Source organism: Megalobrama amblycephala, linkage group LG13 (genome assembly GCF_018812025.1).
Source record: "Megalobrama amblycephala isolate DHTTF-2021 linkage group LG13, ASM1881202v1, whole genome shotgun sequence".
NCBI classification, from domain to species: domain Eukaryota; kingdom Metazoa; phylum Chordata; class Actinopteri; order Cypriniformes; family Xenocyprididae; genus Megalobrama; species Megalobrama amblycephala.
The window spans coordinates 536237-548744 of record NC_063056.1 but is presented as its reverse complement, the minus strand read 5'-3'; the positions used below and the strand labels follow the sequence as shown (position 1 = coordinate 548744).

At 40.0% G+C, this 12508-nt stretch overlaps 1 long non-coding RNA gene across 1 annotated transcript; it reads right to left on the bottom strand.

The window, feature by feature from the left end:
• Positions 1-6: 6 nt before the first annotated feature.
• LOC125244123 lies at positions 7-4963 on the bottom strand. The gene is made up of 5 exons (XR_007179233.1): positions 4035-4963; positions 3323-3440; positions 1596-1648; positions 292-356; positions 7-180 (listed from the first exon to the last, which is right to left on the bottom strand). It is a non-coding gene; the product is annotated as an uncharacterized LOC125244123 (long non-coding RNA).
• Positions 4964-12508: the final 7545 nt, after the last annotated feature.

Genomic DNA, 12508 nt, shown 5'->3' with positions numbered 1-12508 from the left:
ATCATTTATCGCCTTTCAAATATAAAGAATTATCGGTTATCAAAATTGGCCCAAATTTTCCTGTCAGCACATGCCTAATTTGATTTCCAAAAAGAAAAACAATACCTTCTGTACATCTCTGACTTCTGACTGGGACAGAGTGTTCATTTTGAGAGCAGAGGGTCCAACCTCACTGAGAGTCTGCAAACATCAAATTAGACATAAACACTGGTCTGAACATGTTAACAGCCTAGATCTCACAAGTGTCTCTGCTACATTTGCTCATTCTCTTACAGCACAACTCTCACTTACCTGGTGTAGTCCCACAGTAAGAGCAGCACAATCATCACTGATGACAGCTGGGTCTCACGGCTTATCTGAAAATAAGAAATAAAGCTTTATATACAATCACTTCACCTAAGAGTTACAAACCTTCAGTATATATGAAATAAATCAAAGGGATAATGTACAGTCAGACAGTAATTAATGCAAATTAAACATGGACAGGATGATCAGTGTCCCCCATTCACAGCCCAATAAATATGTGCCATGAAATATTGATTTGAGATCATATACCCATTCTAATCAATATTTCAATATTTAAAAACCCATGGTAATGTTCATGGCTTTATATATGCATTACATTATGTGTGTGTTCATCACAGTATGTCAGGTTGTGTGTAGCTTTACAACTGTTTTATGAGGACACGTGTTTTATGAGGACATCATGAGAACATGTTCTTCATGTTTGACTTGACTGAAGAATCTCAGTGTGTTGTTAGATTGACAGAAGCCTGGTCTATGAGGACACTAGTTTTACCGGGACTCTGATAACTAGATACATTTGGATGGCGCCCTGAGTTCAGGGTTAGGGTTAGGGTTAGGTTAGGGGTATGTATGAGAGTGATAGTGGTGAAACGAGGTGTGCTAGTTGTACAGTAAGTGATCGTGACTCACTTTTCACACACACAATCATAATTCAGTGACTGATAACTGTGGCAAACAATCTTCTTCTTAGAAACACTGAAATCTGTTCTATTCTTTAAAAGGTGCTAAAGAGGATCTTTTCGTCGACTGAGAAACTAAAGACTGTTAGTGAGTTTTTGAAATGAGCGCATGCGTAAGAACAACCCCCCTCCTTCACAGCTCATTTCAAGGGAACGCCTCCCAAAACTCGTGCACGAGTATTGGAACACGAGTGTTTACCACCGGCATTCGCCGTGTGGTGTTAGTGGATTCATTATGTCGGACTCACCGCAGGTAACTCATAATCTGCAGTTGTTACTCCTGTCTCCTGACAAAAACATCGCATGCGGCGCCTGTGGAGTGTGGAAAGTTACTGGAGTGCGCAGCCGCGCGTCTCTCACAAGGAACGTCACGGCAGTGATTGACAAGCCAGAGGGCCAATCGTGTAAACGATTGGCTGATGTTTTTAAGGCCCTACCTCATGCACAGATGTTGTATATTAATATTATTACTTTCAGTGCACCTAATAAATAGTCTTTTATCAGTTAGTAAACACAGTTTCAAGTAATATTGCAAAAATGTATAAAACAAAACATCCTCTTTAGCACCTTTAAGGACTAACACAATTATTACTTTAATTTATTGGATACCTTTATTGTTGCTGTATCTTATTCTTCTGAATCTGATTCTTCTCAGTTACCATCTGAAAATAAGAAAGAAAAGCAAATACAAATCAAATCAAAATAAAGAAAAACAATTATTCATTGCAGTATTACTCATTGAAAGTCAATTTCAACTGAGGGTGCTACTTTTTACCTACTTCTAAAATGATTATATCTAATCTAACAAACACAATTATGAGTTTTCAATATTGACATTTGCTACAGTGAGCTGTGAATTATGGGTTATCAGTATCGATCCCAATCTTCCATATGGGTGCACCCCAGAGTCCCGGTAAAACTAGTGTCCTCATAGACCAGGCTTGTGTCAATCTAACAACACACTGAGATTCTTCAGTCAAGTCAAACATAAAGAACATGTTCTCATGATGTCCTCATAAAACACGTGTCCTCATAAAACAGGTGTAAAGCTACACACAACCTCACATACTGCCATGAACACGCATGTAATGTGATGCATATTAGGGCTGCACGATATATCGCATGAGATTGTCACGCGCATTTCGTCAGTAAAGCCGGTTCCCTGATTACCGCTAAATCGCCATCACCTGCTTTCAAATGGAGCGGCATTTAATAGACAGAGCCGTAGATCACTGACAAGCCACGCAATATCGCGTTCATATCGCAGATGAATCGCCTTCGATAATGAGTGCGATATTGCGTGGCTTTTCAGTGATCTACGGCTCTGTCTATTAAATGCCGCTCCATTTGAAAGCAGGTGATGGAGATTTAGCTGTAATCAGGGAACCGGCTTTACTGATGAAATGCGCGTGACAATCTCATGCAATATATCGTGCAGCCCTAATGCATATATAAAGCCATGTAGGGCTGCACAATATATAGTTTTGTCACTGATACCTATCCGTGGGTGTGACATTGCAGTATAAATGAAGTCAAGTAGGCTATAGGGATCATAGTTGATCTGTGATCCTGTACAGACTAGGGCTGCATGATGTATGGTTTTAGCATTGTATCCCGATGTGTGCATCCACAAAAGTCACATCACAGGATGTGCAATGTCAAGCGTAGGGATCGTAGTTGATCCGAACGGTCCAGCTGCCCCCCGGTTAAGAGCGCATGTGATTCACGTATTAACTGCAAAGTTTAACCATCATAGAGTGAAAGCTTATCATTTGCTTGTGTTTTTAAGTCCTGTCAATTTAAACATCAAACGCAATATGAACTCGCACTGTTTTCTGACAGACAGACAGCACGTGAACACAGAGTTCAGTTCTCTTTCTCTTATCTTTGAGCTTGAACAAACACTCTCAGCGAAAACAGTCGGTTCTGTATTGTAAACAATTAAGAAAACGGATGCACATAATATTGGACCCATACGTGCTTGTCCTCAATGTGTGTACCTGAATACAGATAGATTAACCTGAAAAACATAAAGCACTGCTTATTTTAATTTGTATCTTAGTTTTATTGTGTTTATCCAAGCTTGTAATTCGTTTATTATTCTCTAAGCAGATGCACTACCCTGAAAATTATCCCAATCATCCTAGAATGATTAATTATTTTCAAATAGAGCTATTCAATTCATCTGGTGGAATTGTTTTCATATCGCAATATATAATATTAATATTGCAATGTCAGTTTTTCTGCAATATTGTGTAGCCCTATTACCCTGAGTAACATTTAACCTTTAATAATAAAACAAGTAAAATCATGACTGTAAATAACATATAATATACCTGACACAGGTGAAATCACTGATGAATCTTTGTGAATACTGTATGTCTTCCTCCAGAGATTGGGCTTTCTCCATCACTGTTATACTTCAGCATGATCTGATGTGTCTTCTGTCATCTTCTGTTTTTAGTATAAACATCAAAAGATAAATTTTAGTAAACAGCAAGTTATTTTCATACTTTATTGTATGATATTTAAGAATTATGTATAATTGAAGATCAATATTCCTTCATAAATTTTCACAATTGATACATTTTAGACAATAATACTGACAATATTAATTTGACTGAATAAGACTGACAGTTCTGATACATATTATAGTCAGTACATCTTTGTTTCTTAATGTCTTTAAATCAAGCAGAACTGTAGTAATATTTACAGTAGGCTAGTATGTGAGGATACTGTACTGGGTGAAATGCCGTCCCCTTCATAGACTGTAGTCATGACAACGCCTTTATGATGGCTTGGCTAGATTATTGCATGTGATCAGAAAATGATGCAGTTACAATTATAGTTAAATCGAAAACCAGTTTAAAATGACAAGCATCGCTGATTCCCTCCTGACAGTCTTTAAACACAATCACAATCTCGCTAGCGCCGTTAGCATCGCGCGCTAGCTGCTTTATAACTGTAAAACGAGCTGCAAAGAGCTTACAAGACATGCACAAACAAGCCAAACGGACCCACAAGCATTTAAAAAGCAGAATAACTTACCTTTAAAACAACAGCAGCCTCCATCAGGTGCTCAGATGTCTTCTCAGGTGCAGAGTTTCTATCCGGTCCAAACAGGAAATGAACTTGAGGCATGACTCTGATTAAACCATACTTATTACATTATAAACGGGATTAAAATAATAATAATAAATATATGTGATGTGAGCGCACGAGTTAATGTGTGGTTGTGTTTACATGAATAGCATATGCTAACGAGCTAAATAAACTGTATAAATACTGAGTAAACAGCGTTCAAGTTACTTTTATACTTTATTACATGACATTTAAGGGATATTTTTAATCGAGGATCACTATTTATTCATATATTTAATTCACAAATGAAAAATTATAGGCAATAACACTTAAATAATTAGTATTTTGCATTAACTCGCTTGTTATACAGACCTAAGCTGAAGCTGAATGAGGCTCCGCCCACCGGCGCCATCTTGTCTCACTTGTTGTTCATTGCGTATGCAGCCAATAGGGGCTGCGGAATTAGGCTCCGCCCGTCGGCGCCATCTTGTTTTCGTGATTTCCCGCCTACCAGTAGCGATCTGACCAATCACAGGCCTCAATACTTACACTTGTGTGAAAAATGCAAATTTTCGATGACGCCGGTACAGTACCAGGACCCGGCTGCAGGGGCGCACTCTCGTACACAGAGGATACACAGTGTATGGTATAAAATCAGGTTTTTGTGGTATATAAGGACATGCCGCGAAAATTGGAGAGGGTGCTTCTGGGACATAGAGAAAGGCATCTACATTGCCGGAATTACAAGGACATGGCCTGTGTCCTCATAAACCCAAATGTCCCCGTAATGCCGGTGCGTATTCAGGTCAAAAGTCCTCGTAAACCACAAAAACCAACACACACACACACACACACACACACACACACACACACACACACACACACACACACACACACACACAGACAGGCTGTTTCCTCATGGGGACCAAAAAAAAAAGTCCAAGGTCAAACATGTCTGGTATTACTATGCTTGTGGGGACACACACTCAAACAAAACACTCACACAGTGGCAAGAATACGTTTGTGAATATCTATTTTTTCATATCTGTATTTAACTCAAGCTGTTAATAACATCCTAAAAGCTAACAGCTAAGCACAAAAAGTATTTTTTATTGCATTTTAAAAATAAAAATAAAAATACATTCAGCAATCATTCACATTCATTCACTTTCTTTCTTTCTTTTTTTTTCTTCCTGATTTTAAACAATTTTGGACCATCCCTCCCCACAAAAATCTGTTTCAGTTTATCAATATTTCTGGGTTGTTTTGATAGCACATGCTTCTTTAGGTTATGCCACAGCATCTGAACTGGCTTGAGGTCAGGACTTGGGAAAAACATATATATTTTTTTTTTTCAGCCATTCTTTAGTCGATCTACTTGTGTAGTTTGGGTCATTGTCTTGTAGCATCACCCATCCTCTCTAAAACTGCTGTCCTGACATTCTCTTGTAAAATGTCTTTATAAACTTTTGAATTCATCGTTCCTTTAATGACTGCAAAGTATCCAGACCACGAGGCAGCAAAGCAACGCTAAACCCTGATTCTCTTTCCACCACGCTTCACAGGGAGGAGGTTTTGGTGTTGGTTTGTGGAGGGGAAGTGGTGTGTTCAAGTGCTTTCTGTGAATGGAGAGTGAGACAGGAGGACGTGAAGGGTATGGGAGCATGGCAATTTGATAATTTCTAACTGTTGTTATCAATGGCAGTGAAGCGGGAGAGATGGGATAAAAACACAGAGGACAAGCGTTTTGAAAAATGGATAGATAGGTTTCCTAGATGTTGTCTTTTCATGAATACCATTTTGTTCATTGTTTATCTGACACAAGAAAAAAATAAATAAAAAAAATTAAAAATAAAAATTACATATTCATAGACAGGGTATCTTACTATGGATTCCTTAACAACAGATTTTTAGCAATGCTTTTGTAGCCTTTTCCAGCTTTGTACATCTCTATAATCCATTTTTCAGGTTCTGTAAAAGGTTTTGGGATCAAGGCATGGTTCACAATAAACCATATTTTTTAAAGAAGGACAGATTTGTTGGTATCTTTGTTAAAGGGCAGGTCACCTGTGCGACCCACACTTCTAAATGCATATCTATAATTGTGTCTTGGATGAAGGTCAGACCACATATTATGAGTAATAAAAAAAGCAGCAATCGATGTAATCAATGCATATTTTCAACAAACAGGGATTGTAAAATGGCTTAATTTTTTTTTTTGCTTAAAATTTATTTTGTCATTTATTATTAAACTTTAAAAAGCTAAGATGTATGACATGGTGCAGTTTTGGAGCAGTTCGCAATCAATGAATATCACACATTTATTAGCAAGAAATTGCTTATGATCTACTTATGAACTATGACAATGTTTACTTATAGTGTTTGTTATGGAATACAGGGGTTACTGGGATAACAAATATGTTTCTGCTGTTCCATATTTTTAATTAGTGTATATAAATATCATATAAATATTTTTATAATTTTGACTCATCCCTTTCTTTAATTTATTTTTTGTCAAAACCTGTGTTATTTGAACTGTAAAGCTGTTCTTTCACAGTCATTTTACGGTTTAGGTTTTTGCCATAAACCATAGAGACATGGTTTCTGTCCTGTTCTGTTTTATTTACTCCCTAGTTCCGTCCGGCACCCTAACCCTTCCTCTTCCATCAACTACACCAGGGTGTTCATCAGCTCCCCTGACTACTCCTAATCCTCCTACTCTGCTTCTCCCCAGCCCTCTGGCTTCATTAGCACAATCAGTCTCCTAGCCCACCAGATCCACCATGGTCCTCCGAGTTGTAGCCGAAGCCCCTTACTCTTCCTTGGACCTCCACTGAGGTCCTTTGTCCCTCTTGCCTCACCATGTTGATCCCCTGGCTCCACCTAGGACTTTCAAGTCTTCAGATCTGCTTTGGCCCTTCACCTCTTTGGCTCCACCATGGTCCTCAGTACAGGGGATGGCCCCCTACCTGAGGCAAGAAAATCGATGGATTGTAGCATGAAAGAAGATCGGTTAAATACAAAGGAGCTAGACCATTTCAGGGCTTTATAGGTAAGAAGCAATGGATACAGAACATAACAGGTAGCCAGTGAGGAGATGAAACAATTGGGGTGATATGATCATGTTTTGATACAAACTCTATCAGCTGCATTTTGGACTAAATACAAAATTATGTCATAAATTATCTACCACTAAATTATAACATTATCTACATAGCGCACCGTGCTTTCAGAAACAATCCACCTTCCTCAGCTACACCTGTACTGATCTGCTACGGGGTTTATTTCATGTATGTTATACGTGCAGCAGCAGCATGTCTGTGAATGTATTGGCAGTAGAAGGTCTTTGTACTTGCTTTGCAGCAGCATTATTAATCATCTTCAGCAGCAGCATAGCAGATATATTCCGGCAAGACCAAATGCATTAACATTGCCATTTCCATTACCATGACAGAACGTCTCAGGTTATCCATGTAACCATGGTTCCTTGAGTAGGGAACGAGATGCTGTGTCAGAATCTTCGACGCTGTGGGAACGCCTCTGCATGATTGCGTCATGAAGCATGTGTGAAATCAGTCCAATGGCATGATGGAATGTCATAAGCGGGTGATGTCATGACCAGGAGAGTACAAAGCACCCTGAGAGAAAACAATGATAGCTTCTGATAGTCCGAAGCAAGCCGGTCACAGGCATGCAGGAAGTATGGCAAAGCGATGCAGCGTCTCGTTCCCTTCTCAGGGAACCATAGTTACATGCATAACCTGAGACGTTCCCTTTCGAGGGAACTCACGCTGCATCAGGGTCTTTGACGCAGTGGGAACGTTTATACACATGCCGCCGTACCAACCAAGACAAGGTGCCTGGGGCCCCAGAGAGGAGCCCCAGTCCAGGTATACCAGATAAGGCTTTCAAAGCCGCCATAGTCCTATCCTAGTCCAACGCACCACGGAGGAAACCAGTTACCAATGGGTCTCTCCCCAATGACACACCACCCAAAAGGAGTGTGGTAAGCAGCTAAGGCCGCCACCGCAACTTAAAGGTGGAGGGTGCCAACCCTGCAGAGAACCGCTCTTGCAGGAACTAGCACTGTACCAAGTAGGCAGTTAACTGGGTCCAGCAGGCGATTTCTGCACCATGAGGTGAATACTCTACAAGGCACATAGTTTCCTCGTGGAGGGAGCTCTGGAATGAAATATGGCCTCAACAACCTCAGTTGAGAGACCTGAACCTATGAGCTGGGCCCCATTAGAGGCCAAGCCCACCGTTTTCATAACGTCAGGTGAGGGAGAAGCATTGAGAGTGAAGGTCCCTCCTGACCGTAATCTCCCAAGGAGAGCCAGCCGAGGAGGGACACAAGGCCAGAGAACAAACTTGGCCCAGCCAGAATGGGGCTTCTAACAGAAGATGGGCCCCATCCTGGCACAATCTCCAGAACTCCCGTGAGCAGAGCAATCGGGGAAATTGCGTACAGACAAATCTCAGCCATGTCTGTACCATGGGTCCCAACCCCAGGGGGTCTGGATGTGAGAAGGAGTACCACAGTGGTCACTGAGTCGCCTCTCAAGACGCAAACAGATCCAGTTCTGCACGACTACTCCCATAGGAGCTCCATGACCTCGGGGTGGAGTGCCCATTGCCCGAGCCTCAGCCCCTGACTCAGCAGGACATCTTCTCCCTGGTTTTGGCAAGAGGTCCCTAGGGAGCAAGAGGTCTAATGTTTAAAAATACATTTTGTTTATTTTGTTATCTGTTTTAATCGCAATGACATTTTTTTTTTTTTTTAGATCCTGTAATAAGCTAATTACTTGTTCTTACTATTCTGGGAAAAGGCACAGTCTCTATAGAATGGACTTTGGAGTATAATTTAAGTGGTTAGAAAAAAAGTTATCATAGTTGTATTCAAAATTTTACTCAAGTCATATGGTGCATAGCATCCTGGAGATGTTGTCCGACAGGAGATCCATTCTGACTCTGTTAGGGTGCAGGCCTTCATGAGAGGTCCTCATCCGGGGTCTGGTCCACACCTTCTGCTGCTGGTGCACCCAGGGCCTGTGGTGTGTCAGCGCTGGAGTGAAGGAGGGCTGGGAGGATCACGTCCAGTAAGGTTGTGGATCTTCTTCTGCATGGCCTCCAGCTCTTCTGTGTGCAGCTCAAACAGTTCCTCACCTGCACTCAATGATAGACAAACATCTGAAATATTCGCCATTGTAAACAGCAGTGACAATAAATGGAGATTTAAACAATTTATATTTAGAATTATAAACAAGCTTAACAGTAGCTGGCAAGAGTGATGTTAGCATGAGCTAGTAGTGGAAGTTCAGGAAATCAGATAAAAAGTAGCGATTTTGAAATGTTCTGACTGTTTTTTAAATGATTTTTACATCACCACACAGTATGGCCTATGTATGCTTAAATGCAGACACCTGTCTACACTAGATACGAGTATTGCATCAAAAGCAAATATAACCCATTATAATCAATGGAAACAGTATACAGATGCCCGTTCAATTTCTGACATATTCCACAAGCTGCTGACAACAGGAAAAATGGAAGAGTAACGTTTGCTTTGACACATCCTATTTAAACTGCTTTGTGTCTCTGGATTACATGTATTTAATATGTGGATTATACGTCGGAGGATTATATGTTTGTTCCGAGCATTTGACTACATTTTTTTTTTTTTTTTGTAAATGAGGCACAGTGTATCTTATCCCATCTTACCTTTTATATTCGCTATTGTTAATGAGGATGTAATGTAAAATATTACTTTGTTTACATCAGTTACAGTTTTAGCTTTTGTGCAATGCAATCTCTGATTGAAAATTTTTCTTCAATTTCATTTTTCTTGGAATGACTTTTTAAAAGTCACGTTTCAAGATTAAAACATACATTGGCATGACGTTTTGAGAAAATGAATTAAATGTAACACCTCTAATAAGGGGTGGGTGATATACCGATAGGCATAATAAACTGGTAGGCATTTGACAGCCTGTTCAAATTTTGGACTACCTTCTAAATGGCGGTGATGCACATGTGACGTTGCATTGCAGTGCTTGCATCATCATTTGCTGCTGTCACGTAATATCCAATAAAGATGATTATAAAAATAACACAAAGTTTAATAAATAAGTCAGCATATGATGTCAACATGCATGCAAGACAGCATGTTAGGCTACACATACAATACCAGACAACTGAGAACTGAAAAGACATGACAGGTAGAGTCTCGGTTCTTAAAGACAAACACACATTTTGTAAGAGGAGTAAAATGGATACTCTGATACACAAATATACAGAGTGGTTAAGACATGTCCCTTATGTGGCAGTGTCACAACTCCACCCTTAATTTCTCAATATACCAAAAGCTGCTTTAATCAGCGTAGATTGTGAATGTGAAATGTTTACTTCTATACTACTCAAATGTGTACTTGTATAACTTGTTTTGTCTAAGCCTTCTCTCAAACACCCATAACTGTATAATATGAAACGGTATTTGAGTTATCATGACCTAGTATTTATAAGGCACCTTAGTCAACCCTGCATTCATTCTTATATACCTGCATAGTAGTAATTGTTTATTTCTTTCTCACTCACTCCCCCCCTTAAACTGTATTTATTTACCTCTCCAAATCACACTGTCATTTCCATACATATGAAACGTGTTCTCTGCTTTAATCTTTCTCTTGTGGCCTTTGTTCTCCTGTGGCCTTCTATTGACAGGCCCCTGTGGTGAAATTTATGTCACATATTTAATATGGACATGGGGATGATTATCAAATCCATAGATGCCAGGAAAGGCTGATCAGCTGTAAATAATGGATGAGGGGAGGATGTGACTCAATTTGTGAGCAGCACAGAAGGAAAGAGCGTGCATTGACTCCCCCGCTCTGGAATGCCATTATTCGGGTCGATCTTTTCTCCTCCAGCCTGACATCACTCAGGGTAATCATCCTTCAATAAAAAAGCTGCCCATAATAAACGAACAACCTGGGTCAATAGAGGAATACAGAGAGGGATGACCTCTTGTGTGCGACAGTGTATAAATGGGTTTCTTCATCAGAGGTGATAGGCCCCCCTGCACTTTAACATGAACCAGAGCCACACCGCACTTATCATCACTATTGCCTGGTTTTGTCACGGTTGTGTTCGCTGCATTAATGAATCAATGCTCTAATGAGGCGGATTCCTTTCCAGTGGCTCATGTAAATACAACACCATGATGTACCAAAATGTATTATGCAGAAAAGAAGATGGATGAATTGTAAGTAATTGTAGAGTGAGGTGTGGGAGCCATCGAGAACACTTCAGGAATGCCCTTTTTATGATGTTAGTTTTGAGGTTGTAGCTAACCTAACCATATATTATACAAAGTTAACCAAAAAGATCTTCAGCAATACTTGTATATCCATTATAAAATCCAGAGTAGACTCTAGGCATATGTATACACAGAGATAGGTCAGCACAATTAACATGACAGGAAGCCAAAAAAAAAAAATCACATGGCCCAAAGTCTTGGATGGTAAATGATACAACATCTTACTGTCATGGGTGGATCATCAAATGCCAAAATTCACAACCTAGATAGAGGTAAAACTGTACACTGGTCAGGGAGCACATTTACTAGTAGACCATATGAGATCAAAGCAATGAAGCAGGAAGAAGAAAGAGGACCTGAAAGTGACAGATTGAATGATGGGGATGACAGGCTTAAGGGAAATCTCTAGAGTGGCCTCAGGACTTTGCATACTGCAGCTGAAATTAAAGGTGTTGTTCTAAAGCAGGTGAGTCAGTGGGTTTGGAGAGACGACAGACAAGAGAGCAGGGTTGGTAGCGGAAATAGTGAGGCTGGTCTGATGATTCTAGGCTCAGATCCTTGGCTGGAGATCTGTACTGGAGATATAGAAACATACAAATGGGCAATACACAGAGACAACTGGACAGGAGAAAGTGCAACAGACTATGGGATGTGGCTTTAAGGGAAGGCAACCCTTGGAGTAGATGTCTCAGGCACAGCTTGTGGGATTATATCAACTATGTCCAACTCAGGAGTGCCTGTTATTTACGCAGGGGAGAGTCTCGATGGACTCAATAATACTTTAATTGCCTCTTTTCCTGAGCCATAAAACAGCGACGTTATAATGTCTTTCCAGCCAAGCTGAATAAACTAAGGTTACACCACTGGTGGTCATCAACCATCATCAGCATATAGGCATATATAATGAGTGAAACCTGGTACTGACTTGTAGCATGAAGTTCTGGTTAAATACAAATAGTTTTCTTAATTGTTTTTAAATGGTGTTAATTGGTGGTTATACTAAACATCAGAGGAATACATAAACAGACTGCAGTTACACAGAGGCTAAGAGATGGTAATTAATTTGTGGCCACCTCTGAGCTAATTAGAAAACATGAAGGAATACAGTTAATGATAAAAAAAAAAA